Source organism: Geotrypetes seraphini, chromosome 1 (assembly GCF_902459505.1).
Source record: "Geotrypetes seraphini chromosome 1, aGeoSer1.1, whole genome shotgun sequence".
Lineage (NCBI taxonomy): Eukaryota > Metazoa > Chordata > Amphibia > Gymnophiona > Dermophiidae > Geotrypetes > Geotrypetes seraphini.
In genome coordinates this window covers 69,926,020-69,943,925 of record NC_047084.1, presented here as the reverse complement: position 1 = coordinate 69,943,925, position 17,906 = coordinate 69,926,020, and the positions used below count along the sequence as shown (strand labels likewise).

At 44.2% G+C, this 17,906-nt stretch overlaps 1 protein-coding gene across 5 annotated transcripts in view; it reads right to left on the bottom strand.

Annotated features, from left to right (window-relative positions):
- Positions 1 to 16,776, bottom strand: part of CAPSL (calcyphosine like) — a 62,367-nt gene extending 45,591 nt beyond the window's left edge. For 2 of the 5 annotated variants that reach the window (XM_033932838.1, XM_033932857.1), the window contains exon 1: positions 16,700 to 16,776. The gene's annotated coding sequence lies outside the window, so the exon portion shown is untranslated. Of the gene's footprint in view, positions 1 to 10,474; positions 10,526 to 16,699 lie in introns of those variants that run through there. The other 3 variants (XM_033932851.1, XM_033932843.1, XM_033932846.1) reach the window with 3 other exon arrangements.
- Positions 16,777 to 17,906: the final 1,130 nt, after the last annotated feature.

The window sequence follows — 17,906 nt, the reverse complement described above, 5'->3', positions numbered from 1 at the left end:
TATACTTTATCTTGCACTGCTCTAAATATTTTCTAAAATAAATAGAAAAATTAGAAATACAATACCTGAAGTTCCAATGCAAAATCACAAACTAAGGGCTCCTTTTACAAAGCTGCGGTAGAGGTTTCTACCACAGGCCAGCGAGGTAAATGCTCCACCACTCAAAGGAATTCTATGAGCACTGGAGCATTTGCCTCAATGGCCCACAGTAGAAACCTCTACCACAGCTTTGCAAAAGCTTTGTAAAAGCTGCGGTAAGTGGGTTAGCTATAGCATCTAATTTGTGTACAATTTTTATTTTCCTTTATAACTTTGGAGGTAGTTACTAACATTTTAAAGGAATAACATATGATATTTGCATCTTAACACATCAATATAATGCATTATATAACTGGGATACATTATAATAATATACAAAGTAAGCAAAATACTTCGTTATTGGCTCATTTTACTAAGCTGTGGTACACACTAGAGCAGTGGTCTCAAACACGTGGCCCGCGGGCCGCATGCGGCCCCCCAGGGACTATTTTGCGGCCCGCGATCTGTCCTCGCCTAAAGCAGGGGTCCCCAATCTGCTTTCCTTCCCACTGCCCTCCCCCAAGCCACCGCAATCGGGGAACAGGCCAGCACCCGAGGTCTTAGCTCTCCCTGCATATCTTCCCCAGCTCGGAGCCGACCAATTCTCACCACCCGACATCAATTCTAATGTCGGGGAGGAAGTTCCAAGCCAGCCAATCGCTGCCTGGCTGGCCCGGAAGTTCCTCCCCGACGTTAGAATTGACGTCGGGTGGCGTGAATTGGTTGTCCCCGCGCTGGGGAAGATAAGCAGGGAGAGTTAAGACCTCGGCGCTGGTCTGTTCCCCAATTGTGGCGGTGGCAGCCTGTTCCCCGATTGCGGCGGTGGCAGCCTGTTATCTGATTGCGGTGGTGGCGGCCTGTTCCCCAATGGTGGTGGCTTGGGGGAGGACAGGGAGAAGTAAAGGAAGGAAGGGGGTCAGGGAGACAGAAAGAAAGAAGGGAAATGGGACACAGACAGAAAGGGACATGGAGAGAGAAAGACAGAAAGAAAGGGCGGGCATGGAGAAAGAAAAAAAGAAAGGAGGCACGGAGAGAGAGAAAGACAGACATATAGAAAGAATGGGGGCATGGATAGAGAGAGAAAGAAAAAAGGGGGCAGGGTGAAAGAAATAAAAAGTTGGGGGAGGGAAGGAGACAGATGCCAGACCAGGGGAAAGGAAGGAAGGAGGGAGGGAGAGAAAGGAAAGAAAGAGATGTCAGACCATGGAAATAGGGACAGAAGAAGAGAGAGATAGAAGGGAAGGGAAGACATGGAAACGTAGATTTTGAAAAGAAAGCATAAAAATTGAATATTAAGTTAATGCCAAAGATGGATGCAAGGCAGAAAGTGAAGACGGAGAGAAAACCAGTCAAAGGACAAGAAGACCCTGGAAACATAGTTAAATGCACAGAAAAATAAAGTCACCAACCAACAAAGGTAGGGAAAATGATTTTATTTTCAATATAGTGATTGAAATGTGTCAGTTTTGAGAAAGGAAAGATATTAAACTTTAAATGTGAGGGCTGCGGAAAAAATAGGGTACTTGGAGGGTCGCAGAAAAAAATAGTTAATGACAATTTTGCATAAAGTAAAACTCTTTATAGTTTATAAATCTTTCCTTTAACTGTTAAAGGAAAGATTTATAAACTATAAAGAGTTTTACCTCATACAAAGTTGTCATTTATTTAATAAGACATTAACTATTTTTTCTGCGGCCCTCCAAGTACCTACAAATCCAAAATGTGGCCCCACTAAGGGTTTGAGTTTGAGACCACTGCACTAGAGTATGCTTACTACCAGAAACAGTGAAGCATCCCAAATAAGTTCTGAATGTATGCAAACAAACCACGTACTAAAATAATTTTTTAATTTTGCTGGGAGGGGGCATGTCTGGGAGCCGAGAGTGAGTTCCTGTGCTAATCAGTGCATTGCAATATAGATATGCTAACTGATTAGAACGGAATTAGCGCATGAGCCCTTACTACCTACAAAACAGATGGTGGTAATATAGGTTCTATGTTTTATTTTGCCTGCTACTTTGCTGCATAAAATTTATGTGGGATCAGTGACGTAGTATAGTGGGGTGGACTGTCCTCAGCACCAACTTAGTGAGGGCACCAGCACCTCTCCTCCCCCTCATAACTCCTCACCAGCGTGAGCAGCATCTACAATCTGCTGCCCACGTTGGTCTTGGCTCTCCCTCTGAAGTCATTTCCTGGTCATGGGACCAGGAAGTGATGTTAGAGGGAGAGCCAAGCTGGTGCGGGCAGCAGGTTGGAGATGCTGCTCGCACTGGCAAAGAGTTTAAGAGGTACGAGGGGAAGGGAAGGTGGAAGATAGGGGGTTCCACCGCCCCAGGTGCCTTCTACCCTCACTATGCCACTGTTGGGTTTTTTCCCCTTTTGCTTTACTTCCTTTGATTGGTGATTGGTTGTTCCCTTTGATATGGGCTGGGTTTTTTTTATTTTGTAATTTATTTCCTTCTTTTTTGTATTACTTTTTTTGTAATATACTAAATTATAATTTACAAAATAGGTAATAGTAAACGCTCATGCACTAATTTTTGTTAATGGCCCCAAATGAATGGTAACATTAGCATATGGCCATGAATTCAGAAAGTGAAAAGTCAGCCATTTTCTGGCAACAGTAAAAAATGAACCAAGTGCAAAGGAAGAAGCTGCACAAAACATCCAGCGATGGGAATGTGCCCTACATCCAGTGATGGAGTTCTGTCCTACATCCAAAGACTCAGATGCGCTCCACATGCAGAGATCAAGCTGTGCTCTAGCCATGCTCCACATTCCAAGATAATAATAATAATAATAACTTTATTTTGTATACCGCCATACCCAGAGAGTTCTAGGCGGTTCACAGCAATTAATAATGTTACAAAAGATGATACCATTGGGAATTAACATTTTTTGGAATGAACATGTCATTTAAGTTGACAAGAATTAACATTTTTTGGGGTGTACAGGTCAATGAAGTTGACAGAATATCCAATGGAGTACAATAGGAAAATACAAGAGTGTACAATAGGAGGGAAAAAAACCGGTCAGTGAAGTTAGTTGGTTTGGAGGGTACATTAGGGGGGGAAGGTGGAGGTTCATGTGTATTGAAGGGAGTAGAAGGAGCAAGTGGGAGAGTTAGGGATTCTGTCTATGGAATAAGTGAGTTTTGAGTTTTTTTCTGAAGTCCAGGTAAGTGGGGGCATCAAGTATAATTTGGGCAAGCCATGAGTTTAGTTTGGCCGCCTGGAAGGAGAAGGTTTTGTCGACGAATCGTTTAAGTTGACATAGTTTTAGGGAGGGGAAGGCGAATAGATGAATTCTGCGAGAGTTCTTATTATTGTGATCTAATTTAAAGTGGGGGATGAGGTAGCTTGGGGATAGACCAAACACCGTTTTGTAGCTGAGGCATGCGAACTTGAATAGTACTCTGGATTCAAATGGTAGCCAGTGCAGTTTATGGTAGTAAGAGGTGATATGTTCCCATTTGTTTAGGCCATATATAAGGCGGACGGCCGTGTTCTGAATCAGTTTTAGTCTCCTGGTGGTTTTCTTCATGGAGCCTAGGTAAATGATGTTGCAATAATCGAGGATGCTGAGAATGGAGGATTGTACTAACAGTCGGAATGAGTTGTCATCAAAGTATTTTTTTATGGTGTGGAGTTTCCAGAGCGCCGAGAAGCATTTCCTGACGGTAAGATCGGTGTGCTTCTCAAGGGAAAGGTGTTTGTCTAGGGTGACTCCTAGTATTTTTAGGGTTTGTTCTAGGGGGAAGTCCGATCCATTCACTTGAATTGAGGTATCTTTGATTTTATCGTTGGGGGAGGCCAGGAAGAATTTAGTTTTGTCAGGGTTTAGTTTTAATCTATAGGATAGCATCCAGAGTTCTATCTGCCTGAGTAAGTGTGATATAGAGTTAAGCAGCTCTAGGGTGAAACTGGTTAGTGGGATGATTATTGTGATATCGTCTGCATAAGTGAAGAATTTGAGCTTGAAGCTGTGCAGGAGGTTTCCCAGGGAGACGAGATATATGTTGAATAGGATGGGGGAAAGTGGTGAGCCCTGGGGAACACCACAAGAATTGTCCCAACTGTGAGAGAAAGAGTCGTTCTTGATCACTCTATAAGATCTGTTTTTTAGAAACCCGTTGAACCAGCTAAGAACCTGTCCGGAGATGCCGATGTGCGCATGTGAGTTTAGGAGAGTGGTGTGGTCGACTAGGTCGAAAGCACTGCTTAGGTCAAGTTGCAATGCTTTCGACCTAGTCGACCACACCACTCTCCTAAACTCCCTTGCGCACATCGGCATCTCCGGACAGGTTCTTAGCTGGTTCAACGGGTTTCTAAAAAACAAGATGGATTCTTGTTCTGCATCTGAAGATGGAACTGTGTGCTATACACCAAGCTGGAGCCACATCCAGAGCTGGGGTGTGCTCGAGTTTGAGTCATGTGTCCCATCTAGATGGGAGATGAAAGTCAGCTGAGCTCATGAATTCAACCTGAGTCAAGACTGAGAAAGCTGTAAACTGAAGAAGGTGGAGCAAAAAGCTAGACAAATGCATAAGAACACCACCATGGGCCACTGGACGCTGTCTGTGAGTATTACAACTACCAACATGGCAGGAGAAAGCTAGAGGCTGGTTATTCAAAAGGCTGGACTTGCAAACTGGTCCTGACAGTCTACCTCGCAGCTAAAATTCGACAATAGATACCCACATAATATCATCAGGAAATATACAATGGATTCATGTGTGAAATACTGCAGATGTCATTCAGTGTTCCCTCTAAGCTGTGCATATGAGCATGCGCACACAAGTCAGAAAGGGAGTATATGTGCCTAGTAACAGGCTATACAATTTTTTTTTTTAATTATTGTGGAAGTGGAAAACTTGTGCACATAATGGGGGGGGGGAGTTTGCGCACATGTACCAGCAAAAATTAGAGGGAACATTGATAGGAACCAACAGTTCACAATGACTGAGGGTGATGAAACCATTACATTTATCCATATGTGGATAAAGTGAAGGTACTATGTTTGCTCAATGCTGGAGGCGCTAAAGCACTTGCTGCACCAACAGAACTGGCTCCTGTGGCCAAGATCCCAGGCCAAGATAAACAGTAAACTACAGCACAGCATATACTGTAGATAGGAGATCTTACAAGGAGGTGCTGAAAAGTTCTCAGCCCAAACAGGAAGGGAAATAGGTGGAGCCATGAAACTTACAAGTTATTCCACATGTTCACCCCTAAGTTCAACATACTTGGCACATTGTGTCTGAAGTTTCTGTAACCCTTACAAAAATTACTCTGATGTCTGGTCACTGAAATACTGCTCTGCTGCTGCAAACACCTCCAAATCACTCAAAAATTGTCACTCTTTCAAACTCTTTTTAAGGTTTGGAAACAGAAAATAGTAAATGTAATGTAATGTAATTTATTTCTTATATACCGCTAAATTCCGTTAGGATTCTAAGCGGTTTACAGAAAATAGACAATAGTGTGCATTAAAATTATAAGTAATATAGGTTTACAGAGAAATATACGTTAAAGGATATAATAAAAATAAGATAAATAAATAAAGAATAGGTACTTAGAAATTCCCTTACTGTCCCGAAGGCTCACAATCTAACTGAAGTACCTGGAAAAATAACAATTAGTTGAGTAATAAAAGTAAGAAATAGAAATAGAAGAAAAAATAAGAAAAAAAACATTCTAACAAGACTACATTGATCTAAGGACTTTGAAAGGTAGAAAAGAAGAGAGATAGGAATAGCTGCAGAAAGGAGGAACCGTTGAGCAATAGAATTTTGGAGAAATTTAAATGTTAAAAATAAAACAAAACAAGGGGCAAATCAATGAATGAAATTAACAATAAAACATAAACTGGAAAAAAAAGTGAAAATATAAATCAGAACAGTCGGATTAAAGTCCAGATTGAGATGACTTCACTGCAGATAGTCAGATGGAGCAAGATCTGGTGAGTAGGGTGGGTGGTCTATGTACTGAAACCCCAACTGAATCAAAACATGTACTGTTTTGCCAGTCTTGTGAGCAAGTGTATTGTCTTGCAAAAAAAGACCTCCTTTCCTCCTCTTTTTTTTTCTTTCAATGTCTCCTTTAATCAGTACAATTTACAGAAATATTCAATACAGCAAGTTACAGTAGTATTCTGCATTAACTGTTTGGCCCCTTAAAAGATAGTCAATCATTACAACACCTTCCTGATCCCACAACACTGTGGCCATGAAATACAGTAGAGGTCACAGAAGCCAGTGTTCCCTCTAAGCCAGGGGTAGGGAACTCCGGTCCTCGAGAGCCGTATTCCAGTCGCAGGTAAACTGGGAAAATCACTTCTATTCAAAATCACAGGTCTCTGGAATGACCTTACTATCCCACTGCAGAACCTGAGCTCCCTCCATTTATTCCGCAAGCAAGTAAAAACCTGGCTCTTCTCTAACATGTAATTTCTTTTTTCCCTTACTTTTCCACTCGATTTATAAACTTATGTAAACCTTTTCCTACCCTTTCTCATCTTTAAGTTCTTTTAAACCGTGCCAAGCTCTACTTCCGTGGAGATGATGCGGTATATAAAACTTAAGGTTTAGTTTAGTTTAGTCGGGTTTTCAGGATTTCCCCAATGAATATGCATTGAAAACAGTGCATGCAAATAGATCTCATGCATATTCATTGGGGAAATCCTAAAAACCCGACTGGAATACGGCTCTCGAGGACCGGAGTTCTCTACCCCTGCTCTAAGCCGTGCATATGAGCATGCACATATGGGTCAGAAAGGGAGCTCACATGCTGATTTTTGGGTCTTGAATTTCCTCGACCAACCTGAGTGCCACCATTGCATGGACTGTTTTGTTTCAGGATTACAGTGGTGTAACCATGTTTCATCAACAGTAACTAGTTGTTCCAAAAAGTTGGCAAACATTTGGGCACCCACTTAGCTGACAGCTTCTGCATACCCAGCTGCTTGTGGATTATACATCCAACACATTCCATGGATATCTGCAGCATTTCAGCAATTGTTTTAGTTGCTATTCACCAAAATCCTTTTCCTCAGAGCAATCTCAATTGATCACTACCTTCTGTCGTAACAGATCTGATCTAAAACAATGTCAAAACATAGCAATGGCACTTTGCAATTCTGCTCATGCTGAGTAAGCTTTTGAGTAGCCACTTCTATGCAGTCACCAAAGAGTTCTATTTAAACTGTATATAAATTTTTAAAATAAATAAATAAGACATGGAATGTTGGTCAAGCGATTGTGAAGATTAATATACATGTCAGAAACTCGCAGCCAAGTAAGATGCTTCATAGCAACAGACATGGCAGTTTAAATGCATCAAATGCCATTCTTGCCATATCTTTTCTTGTTTGAAGGATACTGTGAGTAGTCTGCTGAAAATCTGCAAGATAGTCTGAGGTAATATGCTGTTCAAAATCAGTCAACTTTTTACCAGATGTTTAAGGTAAAAAGACATGTAGAAGTTAGCTAACAGAGTTTTGGTAAAGACGGTGACCAAATTTATCCATAGTACGGCCCATCACGTCCTGGTAGCACAGAAGCATAAACCCTGGAGCTGGAGGATTTTTTTAATGGTCAATTCCACGACAATTAATGTTGTAGCTGCAGCTTGTCAAAGCCAGGACAAGATATTATTCTGTAGAGTGAATCAATCTTTTGACAGAAAGAGGAGTCTCCTTAGGAGAAACATTAGCTAGGACTTCAGTAGAATGAGATTTGGGAGTAATCATCAGTGCAGATATGAAGGCTGCCAAACAAGTGGAGAAGGCCTCATCCAAGGCAAGGCAGATGATGGGTTGTATCAATAGAAGTTTCGTCAGCCGGAAACCTGAAGTCATAATGCCACTGTACAGAGCCATGGTGAGACCTCATCTGGAATACTGTGTGCAATTCTGGAGGCCACATTACCATAAAGACGTGCTCAGAGTCGAGTCGGTTCAGCGGATGGCCACTAGGACGATCTCGGGGCTCAAGGATCTCTCGTACGAAGAGAGACTGCACAAACTGCAGCTCTACACTCTTGAGGAACGTAGGGAGAGGGGGGACATGATTGAGACATTTAAGTACATCACAGGACGTGTCGAGGTGGAAAATGACATTTTCTTTCCCAAAGGACCCTCGGCCACAAGAGGACATCCGCTCAAACTCAGAGGAGGGAAATTTAATGGCGACACCAGGAAGTACTTCTTCACGGAAAGAGTGATAGATCGCTGGAACAAGCTTCCAGTGCAGGTGGTCGAGGCCACCAGCGTGCCTGACTTTAAGAATAAATGGGACACCTACGTAGGATCACTAAGAAGGTTGAGTTAAAGAGTTGGGTCATTAGCGCACAGACTAAATTGGGTGGGTCAGTAGAGTGGGCAGACTTGATGGGCTATAGCCCTTTTCTGCCGTCATCTTTCTATGTTTCTTTCTATCAAAATCCAAGGCATCAAGGAGCTCTGCTCTAGGCTCAGTGTCAGCCTCTAATTTGACAGGGAAAGCCTTTCCCAACTTTCTGATATATCTAGTAAATGAAAGTCCTTCAGGAGGAGACCTTCTTCTAGGAGGAGAAGGAGATGGATCTGAAGGAATACCATATGATTCAGGAGCAGTTAAAAGTAGGCTCACATTCAGAGTCAGTGTGGCATGAGAGAGATCAGAGTCATAAGTCCCAGGTGACTGGTGGGATCAGTGAGAACTTTCTTGATGTCATCGGTACAGATCCGATGAAGATAAGGAATGATGCAAAGATCTTTTGTACCTGGAAGCATAGGATTGACGTGATTGAGAACGTAGATGCTTCAATGAAGAATGTCAGTGCTTTGATGGAGAGCATCAAGGCCTTGATGCAGAATGTTAACGCTTCAAGGAGAAGGAGGATTGATGCTTCGATGGAGAGTGTCAATGTCTACTGGAAGAGTGCCAATAGGAAGTAGACTGGCGTGTCAGTGTAGACCCAGAATTGGTACCATGTGGCCTTGGAGTGCTATACTTAGGCTGTGGAGTACCGAGGATGTCAATGTTAGCACTAGTTTCAAGTGCAATTTGAACATGTCATCGATCTTCCTTTGGAAAAACTTACTGAGTTGTTCCCTTGGCTCAACAGCCGGCACTATCGGTGTAACAGGGTGTCAAGGGGTGGGTGACCTCGAAGAGGATTCATACTCTGAAGGAGAGACAGCCTGCACTGCAGGAGAGTGTTGGCATCAACCTTTGGCTTGCATCAAGGGACTTGATGCTGTAGAGGCCTGCAATGCTTGCTGGGAAGAGGATGACTTCTTAGCAGGCTTCCCCGATGCAAGAATGATGTCCACCAAAGGCTCAGATCTAACCCCAGAGTCCATTGTTGAGCCAAACAGTTTCTCCTGCTGCATGTGGAAAGCCTTTAATGAGCCGTTTTTGTAGGGTGGAATGAGTGCAGGTGTCTACCCAATGCTCAGGGCCCAAACACTGTAAACACCAACTATGCGGGTCAGTAAATGAGATAAGGCACTGACACAAACAGCACTTTTTAAAACCATTTAATGGTTTCAACATGGATGGAAAAATTTGGCAGCAAGGTTAAACTCAAAGGTGACAGAAGGAGAAAAACCGCCGAAGCAGAAAAAAAAAAGAGGGTTGATGGCTCAACTGAGGTACAAAGGAAAAAAGAATTTTTTTTCTTCACAAACCAAAGATAGAAAAATATTCTAAGAAAAATAATAAAAATGGCAAAAAGCCAAAAGAAGTACATTGACAGGAAGGCAACATGCAATGTACAGAGTCCAGAAAAAAGCATTTCTTCGCTCCATAGTAAACAAAGATCTGAGGTACCGCGAGCTGGTGTCGGACAGGAAGACACCATGTGTCGTGTGGGAAGTCGCGAAGTTCCTAAAAATTTAAAGTGGCAATACACTTTTACCACAGTCCATACCGGGCTCCATGGATGACATCACTCATATGTGAGGATAGATAGATAGATAGGCATTAAGAATTTTAAATTGTTTGTTCCTGGAAAATATTTAGCAATGTAATTAGAAATGTATAAAAGGATCTCCTCTGCTAGAATTTTAAAAACCATAATACAAAGAAATTCAACAGAAAATGATCTGAACACGGAACCATAATTGCATTATTAAAAACAAGGTTTCATCTTCCATCAGTAGTTGTTATGCCAGCAGATCAAGTTGTTCCCCCTTTTATGGGATGTTAGCATAAAAGGAGAGACCTAACACTTCTAAAAATCCTGCAGATATTCAGGTGGATAGATTTTATAGATCATCTAACTTCAGGTTAATATCTCCTATTAAAAGAGTAAAATCTAGTTTTAAAATATGCTTTGCTGCAAATTCCAAGAACTCATTTTCAACAGTAAGCCAATTTCCCGGAGGGATATAAAGCACAGTTACTTACCGTAACAGATATTATCCAGGGACAGTAGACATGTGAGAATATGCTGCTTGCTTGTCCTAGGATAACATAATATACAGCATAATGAGCCCTGAAATAAACCGTCCCTGGTTTCACACGCTAAGATTTCTAGTGAAGGGGTGTAAAAAGAGTTATGCCCTCTATGATCAGCTCTAGGCAAATGTAAAGTATTACATCCTCCAGGACAAGGGTCCCCAACCCCTGGTCCACAGCCCACAGCCGTCTGACAGCCGGGCGCAAGAAATCCTCCATCCCTCAGCAGAACGCCGCTGACTACCATTCTGAAAAGCAGCAGCGGTTGCAGCACTGAACAGGCTGCTTCGCTGCCTTCCCTCTGCCGCCGCGTAACTGATGACATCAGTGACGTGGCAGCAGATGGAAGGACAGGTTGTTTACCCTCTCCAAGGTAGGGAGAACAAGAGGGCACTCTCTAAAACTGAAAGGGGATAGATTCCGTACGAACGTAAGGAAGTTCATCTTCACCCAGAGAGTGGTAGAAAACTGGAACGCTCTTCAGGAGTCTGTCATAGGGGAACACACCCTCCAGGGATTCAAGACAAGTTCCTGCTGAACAAGGACATACGTTGGTAGGGCTAGTCTCAGTTAGGACACTGGTCTTTGACCAGAGGGCCGCAGCGTGAGCGGACTGCTGGGCATGATGGACCACTGGTCTGACCCAGCAGTGGCAATTCTTATGTTCTTAAGGCCCTGGTGGGAAAGGCAGCGAAGCAGCCTATTCATTGCTGCCACTGCTTTTCAGGTATGTCGGGGCCTCACAGTTGGAGGGTCATCGGGGTTCTGCTGCATGTGGGGGATGGGAGGGAGAGATGGAAAGGTGCACAGGGAGATGGGTTGGCAGGGTCATCAGGGTTATGGTGTACCTTTATTTTTTTACCTCTGATGCACTCCCTGGATTTCCAGCTGGGTAGGGTTGGGGGTCTTTTTCGCAGGTGGAGCAGACTGCGTTTACAGTATTTTGGGCAATTTTTAGAGGGGGATAGAATTTGGGAGTTTGCTGAGGTTAGGGAGCAATTTAAGCTGTCTTCTGGAGACATTTTCCCCTACTTCCAAGTTAAGGATTTTTTTTCAACAACATTAAGCGGACTGTTTCATTCCTTCCAGAAAGCCCCATTTGAGGAGCTCTTGGGGGCACTGGTGGTACGGGGGTGTATGAGAGGGAGAGATGGAAAGGTGCTACACAGGGAGATGGGTTGGCAAGGTAATCAGGGTTCTGCTGCACATGGGGGATGGGAGGGAAAGATGGAAATGTGCGCAGTGGGATGGGTTGGCGGGGTCGCCAGGGTTCTGCACATGGGGGGTGGGAGGGAAAGATGGAAAGGTTCTACACAGGGAGATGGGTTGGCAGGGTCATCGGGATTCTGCTGCACGTGGAGGATGGGAGGGAGAGATGGAAAGGTGCGCAGGGGGGATGGGTTGGCAGGGTCATTGGGGTTCTGCTGCACATGGAGGATGGGAGGGAGAGATGGAAAGGTGCGCAGGGGGGATGGGTTGGCGGGATTCTTCTGCATGCGTATCACTGTCTCCCATCGTCCCCAGATGGGATCATTTAGTTGCAGGAAAACAAGCTCAGGACTCCCAACAATTTTACATTATGGTAAGTTGTATAATTTCTATTATGATATTATAACTTAATAATAATAGAAATGTAATGTATATTGTGTATAAAACTGCCCTACGAATCCGCTCCAAATCCTCCCCACCTCGGTTCCTGGAAAAATTTGCTTCTGTAAAAGCGGTCCTTGGTGGCAAAAAGGTTGGGGACCACTGCTCCAGGATATAAAGTTGTACATTGATCCCATATTAAAATTATCAATAATAGGAAATCAAGTAGGGGAATCACCTACTGGGAGGTGTTTTTGCTGGCAGGGGAAGGGTTGTGGCTGCTCCAAGGGTGTCTTTGATTTTTTTTTGGGGGGGGAGGGACTGTTGACATGCGGGTTGAGTGTGCTTGATGGAAGGGTCAGGTTCTATCAGGGTTGAGTGTGCTGTCGAAGGGGAGGGTGTTGGGTACTTGCACCACAGCGAGCCAAAATATCAGGATTTACAGCTGTCCATACAGCAGGCACTTACAGTAGATGTGTCTCAAAGCAGATATAATTTCTGGCATCCAGATTTCCCAATGCAGACATGGATTCTCTATGTATATAGGGAATACATGACTGAAAATAACAGGAAACAGCATAAGGAATGGCAAGTCAAATGCAAAATGCTGATAATGAATGCAAAGAGAGACTTTGAAAAGAATATTGCGTTGGAGGTAAAAACAACATAATACAAATTTTTTAAGGTATATTAGAAGCAAGAAGCCAGTAAAAGAATCAGATAGAGTAGACCACTAGATTAACAAGAGGTAAAAAGAGCACACTCAGGAAAGACAAAGCCAAAACGGAGATTAAATGGATTCCTTGCTTCAGTCTCCACTGAGGAATATGTGGGAGAGAAACGGTATTCAATGCTGATGATTCAGAGAAACTAAAAAAAAAAAGATCCCTGTAAACCTGGAAGATGTAATGGGGCAGTCTGATAAAATGGAGAATAACAAATCACCTAGGCCTGATGGTATACATCCCAGAGAATTCAAAAATGAACTTGCAGAGCTATTGTTAGTAATTAATCATTTATCTTTAAAATACAGCAAGGTACCAGATGACTGGAGAGTGGCCAAAGTAATGCCAATTTTTAAGGATTCCAGACATGATCTGAGAAATTATAGACTAGTGAGTTTGACATCGCTGCTGGGCATGATGGTAAAGACTATTATAAACAACAAAATTATAGAGCTTATACATAAGCATGGATTGATGAGAAAGCCAACATGGATGTAGTCAAGGGAAATCTTACCTCACTAATCTACTACATTTCTTCAAAGGACTGAACAAACATGTAAAGGTGAGCTGGTCGATATTGTGTATCTAGATTTTCAAGGAAATCTCCTGCACTGGCACAGCATGGCCTTTTTCTCCAGCCCCACACCAAGGAGAGGAGCGTGGGAGCCCAGCTGCACCCCCCTCCCAACCCAACAGGAGAGCCGACTTTGAAATCTCCTGCACCGGCACAGCATGGCCTTTTTCTCCGGCCCCACACCAAGGAGAGGAGCGTGGGAGCCCTGCTCCGCCCCTCTCCTGACCCAGCAGGAGAGCTGACTTTGAAATCTCCTGCACCGGCACAGCGTGGTCTTTTTCTCCGGCCCCACACCAAGGAGAGGAGCGCCCGCTTCTCCTCCGACTTTTTCTCTAGCGCCGGATTCATCTTCAGCCCCCGAGGGCCGCCGGATCAGCTCTGCTTCTACTCCCTCTGAGCACATTCCCTCCAGCCTCTGGGGTCTACTGGAAAAGCTCCCCATCTGTACAGGAGTGTTCCCTACCCATCTCAGTACTGGATTCCTGGACTCCCCCTTAGCTCACTGAGGGTCCTCAAAGCTCTCCCTCCAGTGTCTCCTCTAGGCAGAGGAAGGAGGAAGCTCCTTTCCTTTCCTGGTCTCTCCTTCCTCCGCCCCACACCTCTTAAACCTGAGGGTTTGTTTCTAAAAATTAAAAAAAAAAGTCCTGCCTCCCCACCCCTAAGGCTCCCCAACTGCAGCCTAGCTCCCCAACTGCTGCCAGTTCTTCCTCCATCCTAGCTTTCTTAAAAAAAAAATAAAAAAAACCCCTTCTGCCTAACTCCCCAACAGCTGCCTAGCTCTTCCTCCATCCTAGCTTTCAAAAAAAAAAAAAGTCCTGCCTCCCCACCCCCAAAGCTCCCCAACTCTCACCTGCCTCCCCACCCCCAAAGGCTTCCCAATCCCTTACCATGAAGCCATCCATGTGGCTCCTTCTCCTCCTACTCTGCTCCTCGCTCAACACCACCCTCTGCTTATTACCTCCCTCTCCCAACCTCCTCAATTCCGCAAGTGTCAGTAATATCTGCCCTGGCTTCAGAATCCCCACGCTGATACGCACCAGAAGCCATTCCCCCCCCAAAAAACCCTCGACGAACCAACCTTGCCTCTCTAAAGCCTATTCCCCCTGCCAACCTCCCAAACCTCGCCTCCGATTCTCTCACCCCAGTCCCAACACTTTATTGCAACGTCAGATCCTCATGCAACAAGATCCAAATTTTGAAGGATCTACTTGCGGATTCTGATCCTGGATTCCTATGCATCACAGAGTCTTGGATCACAACAGATGACCAATTTACCCAAAACGAACTCTGCTCCCACGGCTACCATGGCCTTTTCTCTCCTAGAACTAACCGAAAAGGAGGTGGCCTGGCATTTCTCTACAAATCATTTTTTGATGTCCAGCTCCTTGAAAAAGGCAGTCACACCTCACTAGAATACATGCTAGCCTCTGTCAACGATGAACTCCACCCTCATGCACTGGGTATCCTGCTTTTATATCGCCCATCTACCCCTTGGAACAAATCCTCTGAACTCGTCATCGAGACTATAACAAATGCCTTCCTCAAATTCCAAAGACTACTGATTATCGGGGACATCAATCTCCACCTAGACAACCTCACCAGCAAGGACACAACCGAATTCATTAGCTTCCTCACCTCCCTTGGTTTCCCCCCCTGCCCCATCCCCAACCCATGAAAAAGGGCACACACTAGATCTCATCAGTTTCCTCGATCTTACCGCTCACAAAACTCTAGCCGGTGACACTCGCTGGGAACATGTACCCTGGTCGGACCACCTCTTAGGGACCTTCTGTCTCCCAATTTTCATGTCACCTTTTGGAGCTCCACCACTCACTTCCAATTCCATTACCTTCCGCAAAAAAATTACAAACAACCTATTCTGGACCAAATTTTTCAACCTTCTCTCCTCCGTTCCTCAGCCTGCAGACCCAGAAACCAACTGGCAAAATTGGGTCGCTCTCTCCCAGTCCACCTATCACTCCCTCGCCCCTCTTTCCACTAAATCCATCTCCTACATTATAGAATTGACACCAAGCACATGGCATTGATGTGCCTAGACTGAGGTGCCAATCTACAGAATTGTCCTTTAAGCTTTGTCCCCATAGATACATAATGGGGGAAAAAAAGCCTTAATAAATGGAGTCTAATGATCTATATACTTTTTTAACTAGCTTGATACTACCACCTTGTAGAATTTCTATTGGCCTTTATTTTCTCCCACTTTATGGGAAGAATTTCAGAACCAAAGCAATAGACCCACATCCAGATCTAGGCTACAGTGAACGGCATTCAAGCAGCATGAAAATGATTAGTCATAACTACAGTATGTTCAAATCCTGTGATATGCTGAAAAGGCACAAGAGGGAGATCTGTAGCCATCCTAGAATTCATCTTTCCAGAAAGGGCTAGGTGAGGACACTACGGTATATTGTTGGCACATGGCCAGGGCTTTCCTATTCAGGCCAACTAGCTCTGCTTCTTCAGGGTAGATTGGTCCGATTTCTGTACTAATTTTTCCAGGTCTACAAGTCCATGCATGCACTGGAGTAAAACCATTAATGGTCAACCTATCCTCGAAAACAGCATTTGGCAACTCTAACTACGTTAGTGGGTGGGGCACAGAGCAATACAACATGCAGAATAGGTCCTGATCATGAGTAGATTTCAGGATCCAAATGGTTAGTATGTTGCAAATAACTTAAAGCTATTTGGGCTTCAGGGGAAGGAGTTGGCACTTAATAGCCGGTATCTAGAAAAGAGACTTCAGATAAGGAGCAGCTGCAGGAGACAGGAGGGTTGAGGACATTAGGAATCCGAGATGGGACTAGATTCAGAGAGAATAGGATAACAGCAGATGCACCCAGAACAAAGTTGCTTTGAGAGAGCGGACAGGGGAGAGAAGCTGGAGTGAAGTAGGTGGGACAACAGTGGAGGTACCCAGGATGGTGAATGTCCGGGAAAGGGTGCGGCTACCTAAAATGCATCTGGATTGAGGTGGGGGGTGTCGGATCGAGTCCAGAAAAAAGAGGTACGGCACCCGGGGGGAGAAATAGAACAGGGAAAACAACAGCAGTGCCTATGGCAACAAGGATGGGAGGAGAAAGAACTCCGCAGAAGACTGATCTGCTTAGCTCTTCACAGCTAGATCAGGTGCAGGGCTGCGGCTAGTCTTACTCCCTTTAAGAAGTGAATCCAGAAAGCAGCCTTGCCCCCGAACCCAGTTGTGCGCTCCCACAGCAGCGCCAAAAACTTCGCACCAGCTGTTTTTTCAACAAGAACATTTACCTTAAACCTGCGGACCCCCCTCGAAATTCGCTGCTTTTCACCTGAAACTATGGAAGCTCCCTTCTTGCTGTTTAAGACACTCGTCCCGCCCCTTACTATACCAAACGCACCTCTCTGGCACTCATTGGTTCAGGCGGACCAGGGATGAGACTCTTCGGATACCGATTGGGAGGCCATCACCCGTCAGCCCTCGGAAATTTTGAATGGCCCCGCCCCATTCCAGTTTGCAGCCTGAGGCACACGGGTGCCGTTACTAGGGTAACGCTGGTCGCTCGAGCGCTGAAACCCGGAGTGGCGTGTTTAATGTGCCAGGGCCCGACGCATTGAGGCATTGCAGGGTCTAGTAGTCTAGGATGTTATTCAAATGCAGGTAATGAATAAGGGCTCTAAACATTAAAAAAAAAATCTATATTAACGAGGTTTCTGAAAAGAAGGATTTCTAGACTCCCTGTGAAACTTTTTCAAGATAAAGATAAAAAAAATAACCAAAGTTTTAGTAAAGAAAAGAGGTGACGTGTATAATTAATAATTAAGAAATGCAGGCTTCTGCTTTTTTTTCCTCCTGTAGTTTATACAGTCTCTTTCAGGTAATACTTTAATGGCTCTGGATACAAATTCTGAACTAGATAAATAACAATTCTCAAGGCTGAGACAATCAGGCCATGCTGTTCTCATACCCCACAGCTTTGAGCTTGCCCAGTTCCAGGAGGAAATTTTTTAGCTGATTTAGTGGGTAGCATCAGAGACTACAAGCACGACCCTGCTTTTGGACTTGAGTTCAAAAACCAGGGTTGGTCAAAACTAGACAACTTAGTTAACAGCACAGCTCTCATCTCATATGGCCTCGAGTGCCCGTCTTTGCTGCAGGGGTGTTTTCTTCTCTCCAGTACTGTAGAGAGCACTTGCTGTAAGGGAGGAAAGAATGCAGAGATCCCTGGGGTGTGTCATTCTAACACAGTACCAGCTGTAGCAGGATGAATTTGTCCAGCGCTAAAGGACAACAATGTTATAGCAAGGTGTTCCATAATCTTACAAGGCACTGTAGGGTTTGAGGAAGAGCCTATGAATGGGGCAAGCAGAGAATTGGATCAAGATTGTGCGCTAGATGTAATTTACTTAGATTTCAGATAAGCCTTTGACATGGTTCCGCATAAGAGGCTCTTGAATAAACTTGATGGGCAGAATTTAGGAACCAAAGTGGTGAACG